The following is a 13,673-nucleotide window of genomic DNA, read 5'->3' as shown; positions in this document are numbered from 1 at the left end:
GCTACAGTCAACCAACATGCAGCTTGATGTAGCTGTAAACCTTGTACACAAGAACAAAAGTGAACTGATCATTTACCGGCAAAAAGGCTTCTCTGATGCACAGACATCTGCAAAAGAGATTTGTGAGCGGATGAATACAGAAGCAGTTCTAAAAGAGAAGCGATTGCGCTCTGCAAAAAGGCACTTTGCTTATGAGGCTGCAGATGAACCGTTGGCAGATGCAATGAAGAGGCTAGAAGTGTCCTTTTTTAATGCTGTTGTCGACTGTAGCATTCAGTCATTGGAGGATAGATTTCATTCTCTAAGCGAGGTCAAAGAAAACTTTGGAGTGCTGCTCAATTTTAAGGAGCTCGATCGAAAGGTCCAGAGGGAACAATGTGAGCTTCTTGGGGAAAAACTCTCGTGTGGAGAGGAGGCTGATGTTGATGGTAGCGCACTGGCTGTAGAGATCGAGAGTCTTCCTGAATTTCCCCAAACCATGACCGCCCTTGAGCTGCTCACATACCTCTCACAAAACGAGATGTGTGAGGTTTACCCAAATCTTTGGGTAGCTCTCAGGATAGCCTGCACTCTGCCTGTGACAGTTGCCTCAGCAGAGAGGAGCTTTTCCAAGCTAAAATTAATTAAAACATACCTGAGATCATCGATGGCTCAGGAAAGATTAAGTGGACTTTCTGTTATTAGTATTAATAGCAAAGTTGGCCAAGCAATATCATATAATGATGTCATCAATGACTTTGCCTCCCGAAAAGCTAGGAAGGAAAGATTTTGAGGACAGTTACATTGTATTGAGACAGTTGGGAATATTTTCACAATAATTGATTGTTGAACCCTTGCTGTCATGTTACTGACTTATCAGTTTTGTTATTATCGTTTATTTGAATGTTTTGAAACAGTTTGATTTTAGAAGTTCCAAATAGTTAGTTTAAAAGGTTAATTGAATACTGAGTCACTTTCATTATTTAATCTATGTATCTATGTAACGTTCTATTTTTTATTATATTCATGCTTGTCTATTTTGGTTTTATTTTGTAATTGGAAATTGCTAACTTAATACGCATTTGCACAGTTGCAAATTATTTATTTAATATGTTTGTGATCGTTTGTTTGGAATACAGAGGCACTATCATTATTTATTTTTTATTTTTTAATGTTATTTTTGATAATATTAATGTTTGTGTATTTTGATTTCAGTTTAAGATTGCACATTTACAAATCTGTTGAAAGATCTGTTTATTAAACTGATACTTTTAAAAAAAATACAAATGCTGTTGTATTTAATTATTTTACAATTTAACTTCAGTAAACCACACTTGATGCTTCACTTTGAATATGAAAGTTTAAAATAAATCTGTGATCTAAGTGCCCTCTAAGGTTAAAAGGTGACTGTTTTGGTGTAAATAACGACTATAATAATACAGGGGTCTATCAAGGGACAAAAGTCTAGAATATTTTTGGCATGAGAGCAACTGAATGAGCCTTCCAGGCCCAAGAGGTCAAGGGGCACTGAAGCCCAAGCCCAAGTCACCATCTCAATAAGTCAAAAAGCAAAATGCTATGAATATGCTTAAATTTAGGTATTTCCCTTCTCCAGCTGGCCATATAAAAAATACAGGAAATCACATCTACGTAATTCAGTATTAATACAATTGATAATGTCAATTAATTCATTGTCAAATCATTGTAGTGTGACATTTTTGTCAATAATCGTCGAGCGCAAATGACTCCGCTAGGTGGGAGGGGGGGCCCCAATATCAAATTCTGCTTAGGGCCCCCGAAAGGCTTGGGCCGGCCCTGATTAAACCTCTTCTTAAGAAACCTACTCTTGATCCAGAGGTGTTGGCTAACTAGACCTATATCTAACCTTCCGTTCCTCTCTAAGATCCTTGAGAAAGCAGTAGCAAATCAGCTGTGTGACTTTATGCATAACAATAGTTTATTTGAGGATTTTCAGTCAGGATTTAGAGTGAATCATAGCACAGAGACGGCACTGGTGAAAATTACCAATGACCTTCTAATACAGACCTGGGCATTGTACGGCCCGCGGGCCAAATGCGGCCCGCGGGATGATTCTGACCGGCCCGCGAAAGATTACATGATAATTAGAAAATAAAACATATTTTCTAATTATCTTATGGGTGGACTAAAACCGCATTGCTTTTATTTTGAAGCCCATTTATTCTCACAGTGCACGCAATCGTGCACGTCAACAGTGCACGTGAAATGCGTGTGATTGACAACCTGTCTTCCTTCCGTGTCACCCCTGAAAAATGCGAAAATGTCGGCTCATGCCAGAACCAGCTTTGTGATAGCCCACAAAATCGCCCAGAACAGTAAGCCATTCTCGGAGGGGGAGTTTGTGAAAGAGTGCATGGTCGAGTCTGCAGCACTGCTATGCCCAGAGAAAAAGAAGCGTTTGAAAACATCCCGCTGTCCCGCCGCACCGTGACGAGAAGGGTGGAGGACATCGCAGAGAATCACAAGTGAAATGGGACACTTGATCTTTTTTTTTTTTTTTTTTTTGCACAGTTCTGAAAACATTAAATGTTTAATATAGGCATGTAAAGTCAAAAAGGCTACAAAACTGGGACACTTTTCTTTACACAGTTACACAGTTCAGTGACATGTCTTGTGTGATGTCTTTAGAAAGCTAAGAAAATCCTTGTTTCAATAGTATATGAAACTCAAAATGCCCTTTGTTATTAATGTGACTGAAAATGAGTCAAATGTTTCACATTTTGTTTATCATTTTGGAAATTATATTTGAATAAATTATATTTTTGAAAGCTAACCTCACCTTTTAATTGCCAAATAATAACATACACTCTTACCAGCGGTCAAAACAATGCCATTTACTGCTTTTTATATAGAAATAAAAAGCAGTAAATGGCAAATACTTATGCATAATTGAGTTCGGCATTTTGGCCCGGCCCTCCAAAATATTTTCAGTTGCTCATTTGGCCCCCTGGGAAAAATAATTGCCCACCCCTGTTCTAATAGCTTCAGACAAAGGACTTGTCTCTGTACTTGTATTGCTAGACCTTAGTGCTGCATTTGATACCATTGATCATCAAATCCTATTACAGAGATTGGAGCATATAATAGGCATTAAAGGAACCGCACTTAGCTGGTTTAAGTCGTATTTATCAGACCGATCTCAGTTTGTATATGTAAACAATGAAAGCTCGATGAAAACCATTGTCAGTCACGGAGTTCCACAGGGGTCTGTTCTTGGACCTATTTTATTTACCTTATATATGCTTCCCTTGGGGAATATTATCAGAAAACACTCAGTAAACTTTCATTGTTATGCAGATGATACCCAGTTATATCTATCAATTAAGCCAGACGAAACTAACCAGTTCCTGTAACTTCTTAATGTTAAACTCCGAAAAAACAGAAGTTATCCTACTAGGCCCAGATCACCTTCGAAATCAATTATCTAACGATATAGTTTCTCTAGATGGCATTGCTCTAGCATCCAGCACTACCGTTAAGAACCTTGGCGTTATCTTTGATAAGGATCTGTCTTTTAACTCTTATATAAAACAGATCTCAAGGATGCAGAAAAACTAGTTCATGCATTTGTTACCTCTAGACTAGATTACTGTAACTCCTTATTATCAGGCTGCTCTAATAGGTCTCTTAGATCTTTACAGTTGATCCAGAATGCTGCAGCACGTGTTCTAACAAAAACTAAGAAAAGAGATCATATTACTCCAGTATTAGCTTCTCTGCACTGGCTCCCTGTTAAATCAAGAATAGAATTTAAAATTATTTTACTTACCTACAAAGCTCTAACTGGCCAGGCACCGTCTTATCTTAAGGAACTTATAGTTCCATATTACCCAACTAGAGAGCTGCGCTCCATCAATGCAGGGTTACTTGTGGTTCCTAGAGTATATAAAAGTAGGATGGGAGCCAGAGCCTTCAGTTATCAGGCTCCTCTTCTGTGGAACCAGGTTCCAGTTTCAGTCCGGGGGGCAGACACACTCACCACTTTTAAGAGCAGGCTTAAGACCTTCCTTTTTGATAGCGCTTATAGTTAGGGCTGGCTCAGGTTCGCCTTGGCCCAGCCCCTAGATATGCTGCTATATGCCTAGACAGCCGGGGGACTACCTAGGATACACTGAGCTCCTCTCTCCTCTTCTCTCACTCCCTCTTATGTATTAATCTCCTATTCATGCACATTACTGATTTTGCTTCTTCCCCGGAGTTCTTGTGCTTTCTCGCCTGGCAGGTTCCCAGGAATCGGGGTTATATTTGGACTGTCATCGTGCCACCTGCTGACACCCACTACTACTACCACTATCATTATTAGTCACATTACTATTATTATTGCCTGTACTATTACGCTTATTGACTTGCTTCTTCCCTGGAGTCTTTGTGCTTTCTCGCTTTGCAGGCTTCTATAAATCGTGGTTGTACCTGGACAGTGGTCGTGCATCCTGCTACGGCCCTGCTGACACCAACTGCTACCACCATTATTATTACTAGTCACATTACTATTACTATTACCTGTACCATTAAGCATTTTAGCTTTACTTCCACCCTGAAGCCCTTTTCGCTTTCTCGCTCTGCAGGTTTCCATGAATCGTTGTGGTACCTGGACCATAGTCGTGCCTCCTGCTGTGAGCCGACTGACACCCACTGCTACTTCGATTATTATTATTAATCACATTACTATCCCTATTTTCATAATTATAATTCTACTATAATAACTGCTGCTGTTATTATAAGTAGTCTTATTATATGAATAATTTATGTCATATACATTGAATGGGTTCTATGTATATCTCTGTTATGCTGTTCATTCTGTACACATGACATCTATTGCATTCTGGCCATCATGGGAGAAGGATCCCTCCTCTGTCGTTCTCCCATAGGTTTCTTCCTTTTTTCTCCCTGTTAAAGGGTTTTTTTAGGGGAGTTTTTCCTGTGCCGATGTGAGGGAAGGACAGAGGATGTCGCATGTGTACAGATTGTAAAGCCCTCTGAGACAAATTTGTAATTTGTGATTCTGGGCTATACAAAATAAACTTAATTGAATTGAATTAAACCGACACTCAGGAATTATTAGCCTCATATGAATGAATGGAAATTAAGATAAATTATGTAAAAAGTGTTTCTACTGACAAACAGACAGACTCTCCAACCCTCTTTCTCTCTCTGACTTTTCAATCTGTTCGATCTGTGATCTGTCCTCACTGGTATGAAACTCCATCGATGATGAGCTATATCAGATCAGGACGCTGTAGCATCCGATCAAATAACTTATGAACAATGAGGGGGCGTGTCGGCCCTCACAACACTTCCTGGAAAGATGCTCTCGTGCATCCTCGCTCGTTGTCTAAACTCAAACTGTTGCTATTCAGGTCACTACTGACCATTAGCCATTGTTGGCTAGAGCCTATACATTGCAAGCAGGCATTGCTGTCCTCAAGTTATTGGTGGCCGAGCTCAAATTAGTAGATCTCATAGATACTTTAGTCGGTGCTGACCTAGTGCAGTGCTTTTGTTCCTGTCTACTAATTTTGTCATAGGCTATCTGCTACATTTTCACTGCTTCTGTATTTGCTCAAAATCATCATATTCTAATTGCGTCATGTACATCGTATATCAAAGTTGTGTCAAATCCATCGCACTGCTTATTCTCAGGTCTCAGCTGACCTCTCTTGGTTCAATCCCTTCAATGTCTTATGAGTGACGTATGATTCATCAAAAGGGGCATGTAACAGAGTCTTAGTATCGAGCCAAATCTATATAATTTAATGCCGTACACTAGCCACGTTGTCTCAAACTCAAACTGTTGTTATTCAGGTCACTGCTAACCATCAGCCATTGCTGGTTAAAGCCTGTACATTGCAAGCAGGGCATTGCTGTCCTTCAGTTATTGCTGGTTTAGCTCAAAAAGTAGTTCTCGTAGATGCTCTGGTCAGTGCTGACCTAGTCATTGCAACGCTTGCTCCTGTTTCTACTCCTTCATGGTAAATTGTTGATACTTCTGACCTCAAATTTCTGTCATGCTCATTGTTATGCCTCATCTCTTAGCTGCTTATGCCATCTTCATCGATCATATGTGACCCGTTTCAGGCTTGGTAAGTAAATATTCTTTTGGGGGAAATATTAGGCTGGGTTTTATTTATTAATTTTTTACTTTTGGGGGCCAGACAGCCCTCAATAACAAATCTCCCTGTAGAGCCCAAGCGCCAAAGACTGTCAAGACTTTCTCATCACATATCATCTGTTAATAATAAACGATTATCTTTTCCTCATTTGAATGGTCTCTCCTGATTGAAATAATAATGATAGTAGCAATGAGTGTCAGCAGGGCCATGGCAAGAAGCATGACTAAGGTCCAGGTATAACCACGATTCATGGAAACCTGCGAGGAAGGAAAGCACTTAGGAGAAGAAGCAAAGTTAGTAATGTGCATTAATGGGACATGCATTCATAGAGAAGGAGATGGAGAGAGGAGCTCTGTGTATCCCAAGAAGTCCCCCGGCAGTCTAGGCCTATAGCAGCATATCTAGGGTCTGGATCAAGGCAAACCTGAGCCAGCCCCAACTATAAGTGCTATCAAAAAGGAAAGTCTTAAGCCTACTCTTAAATGTGGTGAGTTTGTCTGCCCCCTGGAAAAAGACTTGAAGCTGGTTCCACAGAAGAGGAGCTTAATATCTAAGAGGCTCTGACTCCCATCCTACTTTTTGAGAATCTAGGATCTAACCCTGCATTCTGGGAGTGCAGCGCTCTAGTGGGGTGGTAGGTTACAATGAGCTTGTCGAAGAAAAGTTATTTCAGGTCCAATTCTGTGGCTGTTTCAGATGAGCTTTATTCACTGCCCAGTGGAGACAGAAGTTCACAACTAGATTGTAGAATTCTCTCTGACCAAAGTACGTTCTGGTCGAGATTATATACAGGGTTACAGGAAATAACAGTTAAACAAAAGGTGTGGTCTGGACCAAGCATATTCATTGCCAGTTCAGAGATTGAGTTGGGTCTGAGAACCAAAGTTGAAGGATCTTAGAGAGAAAGGTAAGGTTAGAGATAGGTCTATAGTTAGCCAACAACTCTGGATCAAGGTTTGTTTTCTTACGAAGAGGTTTAATTATAGCTACTTTTTGCCATGACTGTGGTACATGGCCTGTTAGTGAAGACAGATTGATCATATCTCCATCTTTATAAAAAAGTAAACTTTCTACGAATTTCTTAAATTTCTCTCTGTTAAAGGAGAAATGGAATATCTTTTTCATAATGTTCATAAAATTATATCATTGGCTGAAAAGTTTCTTTCCTTGAATCATTGGAGGCACGACTGACCTGAGACGATTTTATTACATGAATGATGTTGACTATTATGGAAGCCCATTTAAGATGTAAACTTAGCCTTGATAAAAAAACAAATATCCACACGGTAAGTCATAATTATGAGATAAAAATTCAGAATTGTGAGATAAAAAAATCTAAATTATGAGATAAGAAGTGCGCATGCGCTTCAGTTGCACTGTCTTCACAGGTCCCCTCATCCCCTCGCCGGTCAAACCATGCTAACAATATGCAATTCTAAATAAGGTAACTATTACTGGTGACTTTTGTAAACGTTAGTTGTTAGATATCATTATAAAGTATTTTAATCAGTCCAACGTTGCAGGTAAACAAATGACAACATTGCGGTTAATGTAGCTTTGACAATAATTTATTTTTAACGGTCAATGAACTATGTTTTCATGTAATGTTAACATTCACCCCACTAGATGGTGTCCCTGAAATGAAAACCGTTACATCGTTACATCGTTAAAACGTTACATCAGCCTCCACATAGCCCATTAATAAAGTTTGCTAAGTGTCGTAACAGCTATAATATCCTGCTAATGTAACGTAGTGCTACAGAATGTTGAAAAGTAATGCAATTAGTTGTCCTCTGTGATTTAAACAGGCGATTCACGCTGGTAATACCGGCAGAAGTGTGTTAGCAAATACACTTTAGAGAATGAAAAACAACAGTGAGTCTCAAGAATATTTAGCGGTTCAAGCTCAGCTGCTGAAACTTAACTGCAATTTAATTACTTGGAACACATTCTGATGTGGCTTGAAAATGAATGATTCCACATTGCCTAAGAACAATTTATGCATGTCACCTTAATTAACTATACTATTGCTTATATTATCTACACTGCCATGTTTTGCTATTTGTTCAGTACACTTTTTGGTGATTAGACTCAGGCATCAATTTTTAAAACAGACAGTCATACATCTATTCTCATTCACACATGGGGCGACTGTGGCTCAGTGGAGAGCAGGGTCGGCGGTTCGATCCCCGGCTCCGGCAGTCCATGTCGATGTGTCCTTGGGCAAGAAACTTAACCCCAAGTTGCTCCCGAAGGCTGTGCCATCGGTTTGTGAATGTTAGTTAGCGATAGGGTCTTCATGGGCAGGTGGCACCTTGCATGGTAGCCCCTGTCATCAGTGAATGAATGGGTGAATGATGGGCATGCAGTGTTAAAGCGCTTTGAGTGATCGGAAGACTAGAAAAGCGCTATACAAGTAGAGAACATTTGACATTTACACTATATCAGGCCCCAACGCAATCTGAACACCCCCAGTGTGCATTTTTCCGTTAAAGACGTTTAAAAGACGACTATGGCCACCGGTGAAAAGACTTTCAAATTGGGTCAAAAGTGAAAGTTATTTCACTGACTATTTGAAGACGTTGATTGAACGTTCACATTTAGACCACATTTCAACAGGATTTGCAATAATATTTTTAATTCTCTGCATTATGCTAATAATGGTTATTATTTTAGAGCCCAACTCAGAAACGACATCCACATTTCTTATTTGTAAGAAAAAATTGCAAATCCCGTTAAAATATGGTCCAAACGTGAATGTCTAATCAACGTCTTCAAATAGTCAGTGAATAAACTTTCATTTTTGAACCACTTCTGAACGTCTTTTAACCATCACCGTTTCTTAAACGTCTTTTGAACCTCAAACTGCTCACAGGAAAATATGTAGCAATGAAATACGTAGTCATAGTAACACATTAACAGTTTACACTGACAGGACAAAGAAGACCATCTGACACGGGCAACAATTCATTTGTTTTTATTGATACTACAATGAAATTGAAAATACAAACAACAAAATCTCCCCTTTCCTTCTTTAAATGCCGTTGTCAACGCCTCCCAGGAGCCTGTTTCAGATGGTTTGCCATATTTCAGATGGATATCTGTAAAAAAAAACAAAAAGCATTAGAAAAGAATATTCACTTATGAACCAGTTATTTTCACCGGTGACCATAGCCGTTTTTAAACGTCTTTTCAACGGAAAGATGCTCCCTGGGATATTACACAGTATAATACTTTATATTGTTTCTATGTTGCTGTATGCCAAACAACAATGTTCTGACCGTTCTTGTTTGTACATGCATTTTTTTTACTCACTTCCTCCCCATTTAAACTGCGTACAGCCACATTAGCTTTCGGTAATGTATTGTAGATGTAAAATGGCCTAAAACTCACTTTATTATGTTTAGCTACAGCGACAGCCTATATAGACAGTCGCCAACATTAACTTACAAACATATGAATTTTTACTGTTGGTCCATGGTGCAGTGCGCTATAAGCTAACATGCCAATGCTACAAGCGAGTATGCCAACGCTACAAGCTAGCAGCCTCGCCTGCATCGTGAGCAGCTTAAAATGATACTAATGATGCTAATTTCGCTTTGTATAGTTGGAATCCAGAAGTTCAAGTACTTACAAATGATGTAGTTAGCGTGAAGCCTCGCATTTATTCGGTCAGCTCGTTCACTTCGCTCCGCAAGTCCGATGCCGGGTCTCCCGAACGAATATAATAGCCAATTGTACAATAAAAATATTAAATAAAACCGGGTGAAATAAGGACCCTTTTGTATCTCCTTTTAGCTACTTAGTTCAACTTAAATCCAGAGAATTGAGTACATAAACATGCTCATGTCAAATTTAACCATTTTTCATTTTCACAAAAAATAGCATTTTTAAATACATTCATTGTAGTTGCTCTAGGCTTCTGTCTTCTTCAACATCCAACCAAACATGTTATTATACAGTCACTACAGGTACTACATCTTTCCTGGGTTGTCATAAACTGCCTCACAATAACATCAAATAGAGTGATTATCCTCCTTTACAAGTTTAAAGTATTACATTTCTATATATAAAATCAGAAAACCAAGAGATTTATTTTATAAATTAAAAGAAGAAAAAGTAATACAATGAAATACTGCTCCTTTTTTCCACAGCAAAGGGTTTTGTCTTATTTAAACATGAAACTGACTGTGAAGATGCTTGAATACCAAAACTACAAACAATAACAGATTTTATAAAACTGTATGTTTGATTTAAAGGCATACTGTACGGTTTCCAGTGATATGCACTTTTTAATATGTTGTTGAAATTGGTTTTTACATCCTGACAGCAATAAATAACTTATGGGCAATGAAAAAGAAGCGAAACAAAAACGAATTCTGTATCGGCTATAAACCTGTTAAAATGCTTACCAATCGGAGACATTGTACCCGAATCTAAAGAACCAATCACAAGCCTGCGCGTTCTCTCCCCTCTGTGTACGAGCCTGAGCCGGCCTGAGCGCGTTCACGGAGGGCAAAGAAAGCGTTAACGCAGCCGACCGTTAGCTCAGCTCTCGCTCAATGAGGCAGCGGCAGCGTAGCTACCTGGTTGCTAAGTAGCAGCAGCGCTCGTGCACGGCTCTGTGTCGAGGGGTGGGGGCAGGGAGTCCTGAAGGGTGGGGGAGGAGTTAAACGGAACTCCGAAGAGAAGCTAATTTCAAATCATGCTAGCTCTCTCAAATCGTACAGTATAGCTTTAAGGTCACATTGGAGCTATAATTTTATTCAACAGAGTGGAAGAGGTTTTTTGAGCTGTCACAAGATGGAGGACCTAAGTGATTACTTAAGGTCACGGAATGTGCCTGAGGAAGACATAAAGCGAATGGAACCGGAGAAGGTAGCTCATATAGGAAATGCTTGATTTTGACTTAAACATAAAAAAAAAAAAGTTTGGAAGAGCTATATAAATATCTGGTGCCGTATATGTAGATTGTTTAGAGTTACAATTGATTGCATTTGGCCTAGAATTTATAAAGTATTCTTTCATTGTAGCTTGATTCCAGTGTAGTACACTTCATGACCAGCTTAGAGAGTACATGCCATCCTATGGTGACCGACTGGCTGTTTTAGGATACTTCAGACGGAAGGAAAAAGAACCCAGCAGTCGCATGTCAAAGATCTTTCAGCGACTTAGGGGAAAGCTCTCAAGAAACAAAGATGATTGTGTGTCTGAGAGAAAGCATCAAACCCCTCCAAAGAATGCTCAGAAGAATCAGAGAAAAATTGAGATGGGATGGAGGAATTTCAGAGAAGGAGAATTTGTACAGGTACGCACCAAAAAGGGAGCGGGGACCAAAAAAAGAGAGTGTGCCAAAGGACAGTAAAAAACAGAACTTGATTGAAAAGGCTGCACTGTTGTTTTTTTCCAGGTGGAATAAATGCAGAGAGGAGCCTTACTGATTTTGACATTGATTTAACTTTAACTTTCAGCAGCATTCATTAGATAGTAGTATCACAGTCTGGGAACTGTATGAAAAGACAAAGTTTCCTCTCTTATGTTTCTATTTAACAACCAAGAAGAAAGACATTGTCAGTGACATACATTTTGAGGAGAATAGCGATGACACTGCGCAAGAAGTTGAAAAGACACATGACAGATCTGCAATCTATCGCCACTCTCCTGATACTTCTGCAACAGACGCTGTGGAGATAAATACTTCAGATGTCATTAATGTTGGAAGCAGCATATTATTTGCAAATGCAATAAGGGATTTCCCTTCTTTACACCAAAGTCGACCCAAGTGATGCATCTAGTTTGCCAAAACATGAAACATTACATAATTTGGATGCTTTAAAGCAGACCTGGGCATTGTACGGCCCGCGGGCCGGATGATTCTGACCGGCCCGCGAAAGATTACATGATAATTAGAAAATAAAACATATTTTCTAATTATCTTATGGGTGGACTAAAACCGCATTGCTTTTATTTTGAAGCCCATTTATTCTCACAGTGCACGCAATCGTGCACGTCAACAGTGCACGTGAAATGCGTGTGATTGACAACCTGTCTTCCTTCCGTGTCACCCCTGAAAAATGCGAAAATGTCGGCTCATGCCAGAACCAGCTTTGTGATAGCCCACAAAATCGCCCAGAACAGTAAGCCATTCTCGGAGGGGGAGTTTGTGAAAGAGTGCATGGTCGAGTCTGCAGCACTGCTATGCCCAGAGAAAAAAGAAGCGTTTGAAAACATCCCGCTGTCCCGCCGCACCGTGACGAGAAGGGTGGAGGACATCGCAGAGAATCACAAGTGAAATGGGACACTTGATCTTTTTTTTTTTTTTTTTTTTTGCAGTTCTGAAAACATTAAATGTTTAATATAGGCATGTAAAGTCAAAAAGGCTACAAAACTGGGACACTTTTCTTTACAGTTACACAGTTCAGTGACATGTCTTGTTTATTTTGGCTACAAAGATGATGTGATGTCTTTAGAAAGCTAAGGAAAATCCTTGTTTCAATAGTATATGAAACTCAAAATGCCCTTTGTTATTAATGTGACTGAAAATGAGTCAAATGTTTCACATTTTGTTTATCATTTTGGAAATTATATTTGAATAAATTATATTTTTGAAAGCTAACCTCACCTTTTAATTGCCAAATAATAACATACACTCTTACCAGCGGTCAAAACAATGCCATTTACTGCTTTTTATATAGAAATAAAAAGCAGTAAATGGCAAATACTTATGCATAATTGAGTTCGGCATTTTGGCCCGGCCCTCCAAAATATTTTCAGTTGCTCATTTGGCCCCCTGGGAAAAATAATTGCCCACCCCTGCTTTAAAGGATAGTGGCATTGTAACTTTCCACACATAAAGCATCTCTGGGATGGAGTACTCCAGTCTTGAGATTACCTTGCCGCTCTCTTCTCAGGAACTGTCTTTTGAATCAGCCTTGCCTCCTTCCATGGATGTGTTGCAGGAACAAGCCAGTCAGGGAGAAAGAGTGAAGAAAATGAATTGTTCTTCATCGTGGACAGATTCTTAGAGAACTTATTCAAGTGTTTTCTGAGCAAAGTATCATGGAGGACGTTTACTTTCAAATTATTATTCCTGATGGAAAACTTGAGAAGGTCATGATTTTGGTAAACAAGAATGGGAAAGCGTAAGACGAATAATCTCATTTGGCTGGCAAAAAGAGAAGTACCTTCCTGGAAAACTTGCACCTCTGGAGCAAGCTGTATTGTAGAATGTATGTGTGTGTTTGCTTGGATCACTTTATCCAGGACGGTAACTCCGGTCAGAGAGTAGACGCATACACAGGGAACAGTTCAGGATGTTTATATCTCTTGCAGACAAATGACATCAATGATGGCTTCAATAAGCAACCGAATGAATGACGGAATGGATGAACAGATGTATGAATAAATGAATGATGTAGGAATGGTTTTTCTGTAAGACAGAATAAGAAATAGACAAATAGTTATTACTAGATTTACCTACTAAAACACCGGGCTCTAGTACTAACAACATCTCATAAATGCTATCTAAACATAACTGGCATAAAT

This window comes from Anoplopoma fimbria, chromosome 12 (assembly GCF_027596085.1).
Source record: "Anoplopoma fimbria isolate UVic2021 breed Golden Eagle Sablefish chromosome 12, Afim_UVic_2022, whole genome shotgun sequence".
Classification (NCBI taxonomy): domain Eukaryota; kingdom Metazoa; phylum Chordata; class Actinopteri; order Perciformes; family Anoplopomatidae; genus Anoplopoma; species Anoplopoma fimbria.
This window is presented reverse-complemented; position numbering follows the sequence as displayed.